General features: G+C 51.4%; 1 protein-coding gene across 5 annotated transcripts in view; it reads right to left on the bottom strand.

The window, feature by feature from the left end:
• Window positions 1-15537, bottom strand: part of Ndae1 (Na[+]-driven anion exchanger 1) — a 217230-nt gene extending 201693 nt beyond the window's left edge. For 2 of the 5 annotated variants that reach the window (XM_077659597.1, XM_077659600.1), the window contains exon 1: window positions 14998-15528. The gene's annotated coding sequence lies outside the window, so the exon portion shown is untranslated. Of the gene's footprint in view, window positions 1-14997 lie in introns of all 5 variants that reach the window. The other 3 variants (XM_077659586.1, XM_077659589.1, XM_077659602.1) reach the window with 2 other exon arrangements.
• Window positions 15538-16322: the final 785 nt, after the last annotated feature.

Here is a 16322-nt window from a genome sequence, read left to right as displayed (position 1 = left end):
TATGTAGACGCCCATTGACCTCTTTATGAAAAGGTCTTGCCTCGCTAACTGCTCACACTCAAGTGGTGTTGGAGCAAGCAAATCAGGCGCCTAATGCTCAACGCTGTTCGAGCATTAGACCAGTCCTGAGATTAGCAGCGGCGCCTTAGAGGTGTCCTACGCCTGGCGATCACAATGCGCGAACACATGGGCGCGAGCCAGCCACAACAGTACTCTCAAGCAAACCCCCCCCCCCCCCCCTTCACCCCCCCATATTTTATACTGGCGCCAGCCGTACAGCTTCTGAATCAGCTTGTCTATGCATGTCCACTTGACTGACATTATCGGTCATATTCCGTTTACATGGCAAGCGTACTTTAAAAACAAAATGAAGGTAAAACGGTATCTATTTTGTTGCTGGTGGCTACTTCGTCGTAATCCTCACTAGCCAATTCGCGGTGTCCCTAGCTCTGGTGGCGTTTTAGCCGTGTGATACTGTTCTCGCTCTCCCCTCTTCCCTCTCCTCTTTCGACCAATTCTCTCGGGGCGATGTTGGGATCTCCACTCGGTGTCTTTACAACCTGCCTCCCTCTCACTCCAACCCCGCGCTACACAGGCAAATTCTTCCTTTAGACACTCGGGACACTATAGCTCACTGCGTGAATTTCTCTTGCGCAAGCCCGAGCTCCACAAGGTCCTCAATTTAACCAAAGCGGAAGCGAGAAACACATGCCTAAAAAAAATTAAGCCACGAAACCACGCATTGTGGGGTGCCGGCGTTAACAAACACGCACACCCACTCTCTCGTGACGTGAAGACAAGTGCGTATAGCATGCAACCGCATCGATGCACGACAACGCCTACGCGAATGAAGCAACCCCAACGCCATTCCTTTTCTCCCTTCTTTCATACATGTACAGCTTCACTTTTCAATAGCGGCGAATAAAAATCCCCCCGAATGGCAGCGCAAGGTTATATACACCAACGCGTCGCGTCCACCACCGTGAAAGAGGCTCGAAGCGCTTCTGACGATGGCTTTTCTTTGTCCTAGCTTTTGTCCCCGGCCGAATCAATGGGGCCTCCGCGTCCGCGATCCGTCATCTCTTGCACTGCACCTGCAGCACACAAAAGGGCCCGCAGTCGCTTTTCGCAGAAAGCGCCGCCACGCGGCCATCCATGGCAACGCGCCGACTTCCTCTGACCGTGAGCATGAGCCTCGTTTCTCACCTTCTCTCCCTCTCTTCTAACACAACAGACCACGCAAGAACCGTTGACGCCTCCGAAGAAGGCAAAAAGAAAAATTTTAAAAAAAGACGCATACAGCGGTGACCGAATTTTTGCATTTTTCCAAGCGTCCAGCTAATAGAAAGCGGATGCGCGTTAGACAGAGAAGGACACCCAACCCGCTGCGCATTTCGAACGTCGCTTTGCACGCAACCGGCGGCCACTCCGCGCACCGACACCTTCCTATTCTGCACTCCGCCTCTCCCTGTTTGCGCAGCAGTACGACACCTCTGGCGTCCACAAAGTGAGGCGGGAAGTAGGCGTCGCACATTCTTGGCGGCGCCAGCCGGCTGGCCGGGAAAAGAAAACGCCTCGCGGTACCGAGCGTTCGCGGGGCCTTTCGAAACCGACTAACGTTGACTCTAATTATGGTGGCCCGTGCAAGAAAGTGCGCTTTATTTTCTTTCTTTTCGTTCATGTTTTCTCTGCATCAATCTAAGCAAACAATGCGGAGCCCTGCGCGGCCCTGCGCAACGGATGTGCCGCTGAGCGGATGGGATCGCAAGGTCAAGGGTGCGCTTACCAGTCCGGATATATCGAATCCAAATATTTCGAATTATTGGCTATATATATATCGAACGCTCTGATTAGCCCCTTGAAAATCCTGTGTAAAAGTATAGGAAAGTCGAGCGGTATATCGAACTCTAATTTCGCCGGTCGTTCGGCACGTCGAACCGCTCGCAACGCTCCTGCAAATGGCGCTTCTCCTCACAGCACTCTTCGATTTTCGCGCGCGGAAGCGCGTCGGCTGCGATGCCTGGCGCATCTGCTGGCACCGTCACCGCTGTAAAATCACGTGACGGGGTGAACGTTGGGTGTTGCTGGGGGCGGCCTTCGTCCTCTTGTGCTCATCTTCCACACTACATCGCTGCCATGTGGTGAAGCCAGCCTACTAAGTTTACCTAGTGGCGGTCCTCGCATTTCTTCCAAAGGGGTTACGGAAACCAACTGTACCTTTAGTTTTAATGAGAATATTTTACTTATCGTGTACTATTGCATTATTATAGTGTAGGATTACACGTCATACGACAGGCAGTGGACAAACCCCAGTCCTCTATCTTCGACGCGACGCAGGCTGTGCCTAGCGACGCCTAGCGAGGGGTGCGCTCTAGCACGCCGGCAAGCGGCATATTTCGGCAGGAATTGCGTCACTTGCCTGGGTGCAGAGTATCACTGCTTCTATGTTACACACCGCTCATCTATCGCGTTTTTTATTCGCCGAATTATCGATATATCGAACTATTTCGCTATCACCTTCGAGGCCGACATATCGGGGTTTGACTGCTGATAGCGTCAGCATAGCGTTGTACCGTATACACCACTGCTGTATACCGTCAGCCAACAACAGCGCATGCACTGTTGGCGGCTGGAAGTAGCCGCATAGGTTAACGTCGTACTAAAGCTCTCTAATGACAGAACCACGGCGTAGCCCACACGTAGTCGATCGGACGTAGTCGGAGATATCAGAGGAAGAGCCACGCTTATTCCGAGCTTTCTGTAGCTGTCACACAGAGCCAAGACACATTGACAACACCCGTGTATTATATCCCGTAGAAGCCTCCACAACTGGCCGTTGCCGGACAAAATATAAAACAGACACAAAGGCATGCGATGCTGAGAAGCACAAGACTGCGACAATTTATACTTCGCTATACAAGGAGCTTTCCGGCCAAATCAAGTGAGGCGCTAGTTGCGATTCCTCACGAAGGAGGAGAGAAAGGTAGGCGCTTCTCTTCCTTTCAAAAAGAGAAAAAAAAAAAAAGAATAAAAGATGCGCATTAAAGGAGCAAGACGGACGTGTGACAACCCGACAAGCGCGCGTTCCGAAAAACGCACATCAGGCGCGTGCTCCATACCCGGAGCTGCTGCACATTTCGTAAACACCGTCGTCCACCAAAATGGCGCGGGAAGCACGTAACACTCGAAGGAGGAAACAGCGCACGCGTGTTTACAAGTTCCGGCTGCACTCCGCGTGACAGCCGTAGGCAGCCCGCATGCACAATGTTGACGAGGAACCGCGCATAACAGAACTGATCAGGCACGATAATGCAGTCGACAGCCGCGTCGCCTTCACAAACATCGCCGAGAGCGGCGTGGTGGCGGTTGTTGCGCTATGCTCGCCAGCTTTTCTCCCCGCACACCCTTTCCCGCACACGCGAGACAGCGAAGGTCGCATCGCAGCGCCGGTGGTTTGTGGCTGGAAAGCGAAGCGCACCTTAACGCATACACGTTTCCCAAGGCGTCCGTGGAAATCTCTCTCTCTCTCTTTCACGTCCATGCGTGTTAAGCGCTTATACGTGCGAACAAGGCAATATGCGACAGAGTCTGCACACACACAGACGCAAGGTCAGAGAAGTGCATAATGGCACGTGACAAGTGCTCTTCTTGGCAAGCACTATACGACAGCCTCCCCTCCGCTTACCCCCCCCCCCCCACACACACACACATTCGCTATCGTATTTTGCTTTAATGTTACTATACGGCAGAAGCCGAGCGTGCACAGAGCGCTAACTTGCACGGCTGCCAAGCTACGCGTTACACAGCCTTCCCAGAAGTAACGCGCGCTCGTCACGGTGGACCAGCTATTAAGGCGTTCTGTTGTATACCGAGCACTACGAGGTCGCGGGTTCGATCCTGGTTGCGGCGCCCGCACTGCCGTGAGAGCGAAATGTAGATTCGCGTAACGCGAATTTCAATGCGCGTTGAAGAACCTATAAGGTGGTCGAAATTAATTCGGTGAGTGAGTGAGTGAGTGAGTGAGTGAGTGAAAACATTTATTGATTTCCAAAGGGATTCGCGGATCGAAGGCTCCGTCGTCTTCCTGCTTGCGCCGGCGACTAGAGTCTTCTTTCAGCAAGGGTGGGCCCCTATTCCAAGGCTCCACTGAGTCGTGCTGCACCGGTCGCGTGCTCTATAAAGGCCCTCTGGGCCGTGAGCTCGCTGCTGGTGAGACGGCTCTCCCATTGCTCCGCACTCGGGTGTTTGTGTTTGTGAAATGCCTCGTTACGTTCGCATTCCCATGTGATGTGGTAGAGTGTGGGTATGGCTCCGCACCACGGACAGGTGTCCCTGTATTGCGATGGGTACATTTTGCATGAGTTACGGCGCGGCCCCTAAATGCTCCCTTAGCTTTTAGCGCTAAAATAACTGTTTTTCAATACAAAATTATATCTGCCTCTCCCTCGCCCATGTTGTTTGTCGGGTTTAACGTCCAGAAGCTGCCCACGCGCTATAGGCGACGCCGTACAGTGGACAGCTCCCGGTTAACACAGGTCCAGTTTCCTGGACATCGATTTTATTGGAGAGGCGGCAGTGGAATATTGAAAGATACTGTTATGAACATACTGACGGCAATGGTCTAATCTTTCTATGCGTAGAAAATCTTCCTTTTAAAGCCCCTGCGATCGCGCGGAGTAAAGAGCGCCATAGAAAACCAATGGGACGCGTTTTTGACAACAAACAGCAAAAAACTACAAGCGTCTCTAGGGGGGAACCTGCAGAGAAATTTATTGTTGCCGCGCAATCTCAAGACAAGAGAAAAAATTGCGTCCATGAACAACTTCCCGCTGAAAAAAAAAAAACGTTTGTTCACAATTTCTGCGCATGCGTGCAATGACAGGCGTATCACGTACTACTGTACTCACTGTAGACGTGTGAATAGTTTTAGTATATGTGCTCGCAGAAGTAGATCGATTACTGTAGAAACTACTTTTTCCCTCAAATCTATCAAAGCTCCGTCAAACTGTCAGCAGCCAAGGACGGAGGGCGCCTGCTAGAATGTACCTCCCAGCAAGCTGTTGATTTATTGTATGCACATGGATATTTGCACGCAGTTTTATTGTTATTAGACGCGCAGAAATTGCCACAATTCCATACTTTCGATTCTGCAGAAGTCTTGGTCTTATTAATAAATCAACCAGTTCTTTACATATTTGCAACGCACACACCGCTAACGACGAAAGGTTAGAAATGTATAGCCTTTATTCGACGTTTTCATATCTTGTATATTATTACAGTTTAATTTCAACCATATTATTTAATTTGAAGCAGGTAAGGAGAGGTTGTTGATAAAATAAAGCCGCTGTAACTGCATCACTCGGGCATGGGCGCCTTAACCTTTTAATGCGCAGTTACAGTGGCTGGAATACTGTAGCGCAGTGTCGCGAATAAGCCTCGACAGAATTTATTTCACCAAGTTCGGCTTCTTTTACATTTGAGTGGGAATAACTGACTTCACTTTGTTCGCGAAGAACGTCATCTTTAAGTCGATGCGCCGAAAAGAGTACGCAGACGCGTGCCACCGCGTGTGACATAGCACTAGCGAGCCATGCATAGTCGCAACCGTTGGCTGAGCCTACCTGTGCTCATCCAGAACACTACAGACTGCCTTACAGTGTATTGTAAAACTGCTGCGGCACACAAATTCGCACGTGATTGACAGTGACAGAATAAGCAACGACGGACGTCTATCGAGGCTGCTATAGAGCATATATAGCATACATCCAGTAAGCTTCCATGCAGTCCTGTTAACCCTTTAGAGAAGCAGATAAGAAATCACTAGCAAACTGACTGATGGACAACAGATACGAGCGGAAAGGCAGCACTGCGTTCCGACGACCCAACGACTACACTATATCTTGGAGCTTGAGCAACAGCATACGCCGTGCACACGGGGGGTACATCGAAACTGCACATCACTTCAAAGCTCCTGGCAAAAACTGTCGCAAAGACTCCCGTTTTACTGTCGTTCACGGGTTATGAACTCGGACATATATATGTCCATATAAATGTCATATACGTCCATATATATATGTCATATATGTCCATATGTATGTCATATACGTCTATATATATATATATATATATATATATATATATATATATATATATATATATATATATATATATATATATATATATATATATATATGTCCGAAAGCAGTGGTACAAGAAATAAGACGACGACGACGGGGCCGCATTTAGATCGCGAGCTGCAGGGTCCACTCGATGTATTACACGCGCATTTATATCTGCGCATATATATAAACAAGAGGCACGTGAACAAGACCACAGAAAAACAAGGGAGAAGAAGGGGGAGTTCAGAGGCCCTCTTTGGCGATCAAGACAGGATTTACGACGACAACTAGCACGGGCAACGGCGCACTATACGGCGGGCTCTTCGAAGCGAGGAATATGCTCAGAGAAGGGTCAATCCCGAGTGCACTTTCGAAAGCCGCGCCTCGGCGCGCTTCGGGGCAATTTCGTGCTCAACCCCCTTCCTCCTCGTGATCGTCGCCGGTGACCGTGACAAGGCAGAACGGAAATCACTTCCTGAATCGGGGACCCGTATCGAGCACTCGTCCTCTTCCCGGGGGAAATGACTCGCCTCTGCAAGTGTGCGGCCCGCGACACGGCGGCGGCTGTCAAAGCGAGAGACCATCTTCATTGCCTGTCAGTGAAGCCCAGGGCACGGGGGAGACCATTCGCTCGATTTCGACTGAGCCGACGAGGGATCTGTTGCTCTCTGCTCCGACGCTCGTCGCGCGACGTATGCCCGGCACAACACGCACTAATGGGGCGAAATGCGTAAACAGAGGGGCCAATCAACTTCTCTGTTCTTCCTTATTGCTAGCCAGAGCGAGCTCCGTCACCGAGCCAGCAGAGAAGCTCGGTGCAACAGGGCAAGACTAACGCTTATACGACGGGACTCTGTTACAGTGTACTCTATAGAAGAGGCAGTGCAAGACGAAGCACTCCTCTAATGGCCGACTACTCTACACGAGTACGAAGCGGTGGCGCTGTGGTCGCCTACTCTTGAACGCGTTTCTAGGCTTGCCGAGCTTCAGTGCCTGGTGCGTAAAGAGACGATATGTTCTTTCCTGTTACGCAGACAGTGGTCCGACAGTGATTTAGGTGAAAAAAAAAAAATGACGCTGCGGTGAAATCGCCGGTTTTTGACGGCGCTGCGATCGAGCTCCTTTGAACGCGGGCCGCTGCAGCTGGCATCACGCGGAGAACCCCGCCGGTTAAGTTCAATGTAACACTCATATTTTCTAGCGCTTAGTGAACACAAGGGACAAGAACACAAATACACAGGACGTACGCTAGACGTACGTACGTCCCTTGTGTTCACTAAGCGCTAGAAAATATGAGCTCAAACAATATCCAACTAGCCCAAGTTTCTGCCTTACTCAATGTAACACTGATGCATGATGAGCGCTGTTTGTCGCCTTCTGCGCTCTTCGTCCCTTCCCTTGCGTTTAGAATATCCCCTTCGCGCGCAAATTACTACTGCCCAGGGGGAGGAAAATTATTAAGTTTTTGGGTTATTTTAGAAAGCATACCGAAAACACACAGAAAGGATTCAAACCTTCTGCGAAAAATAATTACTTGCGATTACTGTCGGGTCCTCATATATTCAGGTTGCGACACAAAGCTCCTTTCAAGATGTCAGTTATGCTTCTTTTGACAGACTCCAGTCACACGAAGTGGTTACGTGAATAAATCAGCACATTTTAGGCACTTTAAAGCACTCATGCTCGCAAAACAAGTAAACGAAATCGCACTCTCACTGGAGCCATGACAAATGTAGAGCTACCATAGAACACGAAGAGGTCCATACACAATTTTTGCAGGTCAAGGTTTGTTTTAGTGCGTCCACGTACATGAATACATTACGCCTTGTACGCTAGGAATTTGACAGTGACGAGGTCGCGCCCACAGATGTGGCGGCAGCGCCTGAGGGGGACATGTCTGCTGATGCCCTCACTAGCGTACCCCCAGTTTGTGAAACCTCCATACACTTGAACTTGTTTTAACGCCAGCAAAGATCAATTACCGCGCTATAAAAGCAAAATTTGTACTCAACGTTGACAAGGCGGCACGGGTTGTCTGTTGCATACCCGGCAACCTCACTCACACAACAGGCTGCGTCAATGTTCCCACTGGAAAAATGACAAATTTTTCCATAATGCGACAGCAAAGAGCCCCTAGGTGAACTGCTAAAAGCAGACGCGACGTCACTAACTGGAGATCAACGATTTCGTATACATTATGCCGGCAAAAGCGACCGCAGGCAGTGGTCCACCATGGTCAATATTGTTGTGCATGGAAACGCGAAGCGGCCCAACTTGTGCTTGAGTGTTTCTTATTGCAAGGACCGTCGCCATGACGACCCAGTTGGAAATTCCATGCTCCGAAGCCCTTTCGCTCGTAGCTGCTGTTTAGACGGCAATAATAACAGCTGAAAATTAATGACTTCCGACGGCCCCAAGCTTACAACTCGAGCTTCACGCTTGTGACGGCTCCCAGTTTTTCCTGACCGTGGTTCACCGAATTACACCGAGACCTCAGCACAGGGATATGGTTCCTGGTTTTCGCCGCCTTCGATTTTCCGCCTCCGTATATCGTAATTACGCCCCACAGCGTTCTAAGTAGCCGCCCGCCAGCATAAGGAAGCTCATGTGCGCGAAATTTTTATCATCGCGCGCGAATAACTGCAGCCAGCAGGAGCGCCCAGTTCTGTCCGTAAAGAAGACATTTGTTCCTTCGACGTCTCTGGTGCGAGAGTAACGCTGGTTGTTCAAAGCCTCTTTTCACGAGCTTGGCTCAAAGAGGCGCGCAAGAACAGGCAAGGAGGCATAGCTTAAAGCTGAAACAATGACTGAAATGAATTGCAGGTAGCTTCCCCCCCCCCCCCCCCCCCCCTAATCCGACGAACATTGCTGAGGGCACTTAAGACGGCTGCCTGTGTACACAAGATGCATACGCTGTAAGTGGACCCGAATATCTGTTCCGCAAGGGAATACATGCAATCGAAAGAAGCGAACAGCCACTGGAAACCAAGGAATGCAGAGGGGAACGTTACTTCTTCGTGGTGCGTGGTGTTGATCGGAACAGGACAGCGATCGCGTAATTGTTTTGGAAAGCAGGTGATTCTGCAGAGAGCAGCAGAAAAAGATGTCCGCGGTGGAATACGAACGCACGGAAGCCCCATAGGCCGACGCTGGGAACTGCGGAAATGACACAGAGACAACCTGCTCCGCTGGCGGGGGTATCCGGGATGCAGCGTCGTTTCTCGTTCGCTGTCGAGCGGGCACACAAAGCCCGCGGTCAGCCCCGGGGGATTGCGGCGCACGTGGAGGGTACGTGATCCGCGGCGCCCACGCACGGAGGCGCTGCCGTGATGGATCACGTATGCGACTCTGCGGCGCTGCGTACGCGGCAGAGACAAAGGCGAGAGCGCCCGCAAGGCCGCGTGCGTGCAACGGAGGCGGCGTGCAGGAACGTGCGAGCACGGCGACAAAAACCTTTTCAAAGGGGATGGTTCAGTATACGCTACCTGAGCCTCCGTGGACGTCTTTGAAATGTTACATAATTATTGATTATCGGAAAGAAAAGGCGCAGTAACTGTCTCGCTTACAGTAGTGACTCTAGCTTACAGTGCACACCTCCCCCACCTCGTGGCGTTTAGGGTGTATATCTGCCCTGCAGGAAAAATGTTTCCCGCCACTCGATTCAAACTCGTAACAACTCGTGACATCTACACCGAAAAAGATTCCTTGAGTGAATGGCACCCGCCGCGGTGGCTCAGTGGTTAGGGCGCTCGACTACTGATCCGGAATTCCCGGGTTCGAACCCGACCGCGGCGGCTGCGTTTTTATGGAGGAAAAACGCTAAAGCGCCCGTGTGCTGTGCAATGTCAGTGCACGTTAAAGATCCCCAGGCGGTCGAAATTATTCCGGAGCCCTCCACTACGGCACCTCTTCTTCCTTTCCTCTTTCCCTCCCTCCTTTATCCCTTCCCTTACGGTGCGGTTCAGGTGTCCAACGATATATGAGACAGATACTGCGTCATTTCCTTTCCCCAAAAAACCAATTATTATTATGAATGGCGGTGGAGCCTAGCCCCAGAGATCCGTGCCGTCTACGCATATAGTTTACTTGCGAAATCAGCGCGAGATGGCGACACCCGTACTTTACTTGGTTCCCTTTTCCTATTTATGGAAACTCCGTTTTCAGTGAAGGCAGTGTCTTTGTGGCAATGTATCGATACAGGCCGCTTCAATGTGCCCTCAGTGCCCCTCTAACGTCTATTGACGTCGCACAGCACACCGGCGCCTTTAGCCTTCGTGACTAATCGTTGCGGGATTCGATCCCACAGCGATCAGACGCATTGCGGGAACTAATGCACTGGAAACCTGCGCGCGCATACATGCAAGACGTAACAGACCATATTGTTTTTTTAATTTAATTGGTTTTTGGGGAAAGGAAATGGCGCAGTATCTGTCTCATATATCGTTGGACACCTGAACCGCGCCGTAAGGGAAGGGATAAAGGAGGGAGTGAAAGAAGAAAGGAAGAAGAGGTGCCGTAGTGGAGGGCTCCGGAATAATTTCGACCACCTGGGGATCTTTAACGTGCACTGACATCGCACAGCACACGGGCGCCTTAGCGTTTTTCCTCCACAAAAACGCAGCCGCCGCGGTCGGGTTCGAACCCGGGAACTCCGGATCAGTAGTCGAGCGCCCTAACCACTGAGCCACCGCGGCGGGGCTCCTATTTATGGAAACTCCGTTTTCAGTGAAGGCAGTGTCTTTGTGGCAATGTATCGATACAGGCCGCTTCAATGTGCCCTCAGTGCCCCTCTAACGTGTACTGACGTCGCACAGCATACCGGCGCCTTTAGCCTTTGTGACTAATCGTTGCGGGATTCGATCCCACAGCGATCAGACGCACTGCGGGAACTAATGCACTGGAAACCTGCGCGCGCATGCATGCAAGACGTAACAGACCATATTGCTCGCTGGGCTGTTGTGTGCATCAGATGATTGGGTCTAAAGTTACCGTCATCTTAACAGGGAAGTGATGCAGATACGCGCGGGCATTGTCAAAAATAACCAGCAGACCCTATAGCCACCTAGCGAACCGTTGCACTTTCACAAAGTTTAGGCTGCTGGTGCCTGGCGTTCAGTCCTTATTCGGCAACGCGTGTTGTAATGCGAAGATCTAGACAGCGACGAGGCGAACGTCCCTGTATCTTGGAGAGCGAGGGAAAGTTTGGGACACAGGAGGAGCTCAGACGCCGGCTACAGCAAGACTCGCTGGCAGCACTGGCCGTGCACATAAGTTGTAAGCGCAGTTTTGACTAAAGCTGTTTACGATTGGTACTGGAACCAGTTCATTTCAAGCACATGCCCTTTTCACCAGTACCAAGTCCCCCCCCCCCCCCCCCCCTGTAGCTAGGCGCGCCTTATCCGTGCGTGTGTTGGCGGTATCCTTCCCAAACCGTATTTTCTAACAGCCTGTGCCTGATATATAAGAAAGGCCGGGGGGGAGGGGGGGGGGGGGGCACATCTCACATCTTAACACACCTCAACAACTTTCGTGCGGGGCGTCTTTGAGAAAGAAGGACATTTTGTGACCTTCAGAAACGTTTCACTCTGATATACTGATATACCAAACTCCAGTGGTTGCATGACAAGGAGATGCGCAGAGAAATTCAGTTCTTGAATGGGCACATTTGTAACTTCGACGTCTGCCTGTCTGGTTAACAGGAGAGAGACAGAAGAAAAGAAAAGAATGAAGGTTAACAGCAAACCCAGTAAGGGAAGCGATTGAAAGCAAAGCATGACCACTATATCTCACAGACACGTCTCTCTGCTGTAGAAGTCCCTCCGCACCGCCCTCCTCCTCACCTCACCTCGGTGCTTGTATTGAGAAAGAAAATGTTAAATCCATCCGTCTGCTTACGGTCCACCAAACATCACAAGACAATGGAGGCAGCAAACATCCACACCGCAGCGACTACAAGAGCAGATAAAACAAACACCATCGTTGCCATACGTTGCACAAGCTAGACCGATATATCCCAAACTGTGCGAGATCTTAGAGGGTTGTTTGTACGGCAGCATAACACGACTAGAGCGGCGCAGAAGATATCCTTCTTCTTGCGTCACACCGGCGGAACGCCGTGACGAAAGGGGATTTCCCACTGTCAGATCAAATAAGCACCTCCCTCTCGCTCGCTCTTTCCCTATAGTTTGTACCTGCTTCTCGGAGGCTCGCAGTGCGTCATACGCACCGATCGATGCTCAGAGAAAGGAGGCGTGGCTCGAAAGAAGCACCTGACGTCAGGGGATCACGCCTTCGAAAATACCCTGAGCAAAAACAGGTCCGATTGGCTCCTTAAGCTACGGAATTAGCCTACCATTATTTTTAATTACGCTTGACTTTTTTTTTACCTTCGTCTGAGGAAATACAGTCTCTGAAAGAGAACACGTTCAGATTTGGTCATTAGATGTTTCACGGCATTAATTAGCAAAAAATAAAATAAAATAAGAATCGCCAGTTACTACCTTTATTAACGTTATAACCGCGCAGGTGGGAATGCACATTTCTGTAATGTGCAGAAAGGCAGACGCAGGATTTACCGCCAGACTTATCTGCGGAAATGGTGTCGGGCATCGCCTCTCAGCTCTTGTTTTACACGTTCCTGAGAACAGTTTTTCCTAGATTAAATAGTTTGTACATATTACATCTCCCCCTATCCTCTCTTCCTGTCCCCTCACCTCTTTCATTTCATTTCTCCATTCTGCCTGCTATCCTTTATTTCCGCTGCCCCAGCTCAGGTGCTTCAGTATCGATGGCAGATGCCGGGGCTAGCAAAAATATTTTCCTTCCTTTTTACTATTATTTTAAAAGAAACCACTACCACCACCACCTAGATAGAATTGCAGCGTAGGGTGGATACGCAGGCGCAATGACAGAGTGGACTTTGCTTGTACTGTACAACCCTGCTTGCACAAATGTAGCCACAGCTTGTTTGGCGCATGATAGCCTCAGTCGCTTATGAGCCATACAACTCAACACAACAGCAGCTACAGCTCGCTCTAGCAGTACGCTATTCGATCCTCTCCTGCGCCAGCAAACGTGTTCACGCATTTAATTATGCGCGCCAAGTTCTTCGCTGTTCTTACGAAGCAAACTAGGGCAAACGACAGCAGATTGCTTCTCGCATATCTGGTTGCACGAATCACACTATGGATTATTGATTGTGCGGTTTTAACGACCACAAGCGATTTAGGCTGTGAGGGACGACGTAATGGAGGGCTCCGGATTAGTTTAGGCCACCTGTGGTTTTTTTTAAGTGTGCTGACATCGCACAGCACGAGGCAATTTTTGAATTTCGACTCGACCGCGGCGGCTGCGTTTTTATGGAGGAAAAACGCTAAGGCGCCCGTGGGCTGTGCGATGTCAGTGCACGTTAAAGATCCCCAGGTGGTCGAAATTATTCCGGAGCCCTCCACTACGGCACCTCTTTCTTCCTTTTTTTCTATCACTCCCTCCTTTATACCTTCCTTTACGGCGCGGTTCAGGTGTCCAACGATATATGAGACAGATACTGCGCCATTTCCTTTCCACCAAAAACCAATTATTATTATTATTATTATTATCATCGATATACGGCCGCAGAGGGCAGGATCGAACCCGCGACCTTGGGATCAGGAGGTGAAGGCCAGAGCCACTGAGCCACCGCGGCGGGTGAATGACAGCATGGTCGCGGTACGTACAACGGAAGTTCAAGCTATTTCAACTGACTAGCAAATATTATTTAATCAAATAACCTCACAAAATGCCAGTCAGTATCTGAGTGACATAGTTAGATGCTTATCCACGCACCTTGACAGACGTGCACAACCAGTGCCGCGCGCAATTAATTTCAGCCCCCTATGCGGGGCAGCACAGGTTGATGTCCGAAAGTACTCTACTCGCCGCAAAATCCCTCTAAGTACAGGGCGGTTACAATTGAATCGCACTACGCTTTCAAGTTTTAGCAGCTCGCGCAAGAACATGATGCGTCACACGTTACGGGCGATGAAGGATCACCCGAGATGAGTCAAACAAGTGCGCAGCTTGAAACTGCGCGGCCAAAGTCGCACGCGCACCGACGCATCTGGCGGTGCTACGCACATGTAATGATGTCACTGGCGTAGTGCGCGCGCATCTGACGGCCGCGTCATGTGACGTTACTTGAACGCCAACCGCGCCAGACCCGAGTATGCGGAGGGAGCTTCCCCACACTGAAGCCTTGGCGCGCGCGCCCGGCCAGACGGATGGCGGGAAGAGGAAGGCGAAAAGAAGCGGCGCCAGCCTAAAGGAAAAAAAAAAAAGCCACCGCAGCAGTAGCAACAGCACGGCTGAAACTCCACCGCCACAGGAGGCTGCGGCCGCCGGAGCTATAAATGACCAGGCTCGAGAAACGCCCGCGCCCAAGGTTTTTGGCGGCTCCTCAAGAGCACTTGACATTTCCGACGCGGCCGCCGTAGGAAAAAACGTTGCCGGGAAGCGCGATTCACTCGCCAGCAAGGCTGCGCGCGCGGAATGGCATCGTACGCGCGAAAGAGGAGGGGGAACGCGCAACGACACCGCGCAGCTGGGCATCGCTTGTTGCCAGGCCCCGAGACCGGCCCGGACGAAGAGACCAGCATCCAACCTGTACGCCCACGGTTGAATGAACCTGGGCTCGCACACCGTTTCGCATCGTCCGTCACTTCGGGAGTTGGCTGGGGATCGATTGAAAATGTCGCCGGCGACCGTTCTGAGACGGCGACGAAACAAGTTTCGCGGCAGACGCGCTTCGAGTTCGTGCACCGTCGCAATCACCGGCGAGGGACAAGGGATTGGGGGAAAGAATGTGGGGCAGCCGTTACAATGCGCTCTGCCGGGTACTCACAGCTTGTTTTAGAGACGGCAACGAGCGCAACGGTGTTGGGAAGTGCTGGCGGCAGCGGCAACGGCAAGCGTCACTCAGCTTCCACTGGGCCGAGGATCGCCGAGGTACCGGCGGCTTCCGAACTTCATTCGCGTGTGGAGTGTTCACCAAGTCACGCTAACGGGAGCACACGGTCAAGCGGACACAACAGATGCCGCCAGACAGACGTCCGATCTGTGACGATGCGGCAGCGGCGACTGCAACACACGTGAACACAGTAGCGAAGCGCTGCGCTGTGCACTACGCCACTGTCGCAGCAGCACTCGGTCCGCGGGAATAGACAGCGGTACGATCAGAACGTCGCGTAGACTGTCCGTCAGCGTGACCAGTTGAAGGGCTGCTTGCCTGCTTCGAGGGAGGCAAAGCGTCCTTTCGTCTTTCTTTTGTGGGGAGGTTATCCTCGTTTCAAACCCTACAACGGCTCCGGCGGAAGGTGCTGGTTTCTCCGCAGTGCAGAAGGCGGTCGGCTCGCCAGCGATCGACGCTTGCGCCGCTCCGGCCAATGGCGGCGCTGCTTTCCGCTGACGTTTAGCCGGCCGCCTAGGCCGAGGCTAGGCCCTCGACGACGTCAGGCGTCACGTGATCCTTCCCGCCACGAGCTCCGCGTCGTCTGCTACCGGATGCTTCCGGCCGCAGGGCTGGGTGGTTCCGTGGGAATAGAATGGGAGACGAGAGAAAAGCGGCGAAGGGACCTTGGCTATCGCGTCTCGGGTAGGCTGCTGCGCCAGCTCGAGTGATAGGGGCTCCCCGTGAAAGTGAACGCTCGGCGGCGTTTCCGCACAAGCGACAGGGCACTTGCTCGGCCCGGGTTCTTCCACGATAAGCTGAGATCCGCTTACGACGACCCGAATTAGCCGTGAAAGAAAGCAGGTCAGCGAATGGCCCCCGAGATATCTGAAAGCACGTGAGCTGCATGTCTTGGGAGGTCATCTAAACGCAAGCAGCGTGCATGCTCGCCCGTTTATCTTTGTGTATGTGTTCTAGAAGCTCTTATAACACGCTACACTCCGTCGTGCGATGACGCTTTGGTTCGTACCACTTAGTTCGACGATAATTTTGAGGGTGTGAGAGACAGAGGCTTATAACGAGGACTGTGAAAACAAAAGTGAAATATAGTGCTTGCCATGGATCAAAGCCTAGGTAACCAAAGACTTACAATGACTTACATTGCGAATGTTACCAACTTGCCCCGGTTAAACATAGCTGGCGGTTAGCAACTCACATGTATAGTTTCTTCCTTTCAAGAGTGAATACATTATATAATACTGAAAAATGTAGTCACTAAA

Source organism: Amblyomma americanum, chromosome 3 (genome assembly GCF_052857255.1).
Source record: "Amblyomma americanum isolate KBUSLIRL-KWMA chromosome 3, ASM5285725v1, whole genome shotgun sequence".
Lineage (NCBI taxonomy): Eukaryota > Metazoa > Arthropoda > Arachnida > Ixodida > Ixodidae > Amblyomma > Amblyomma americanum.
Note: the sequence above shows the minus strand (reverse complement) of the source record. Positions and strands in the feature narration are given on the sequence as shown.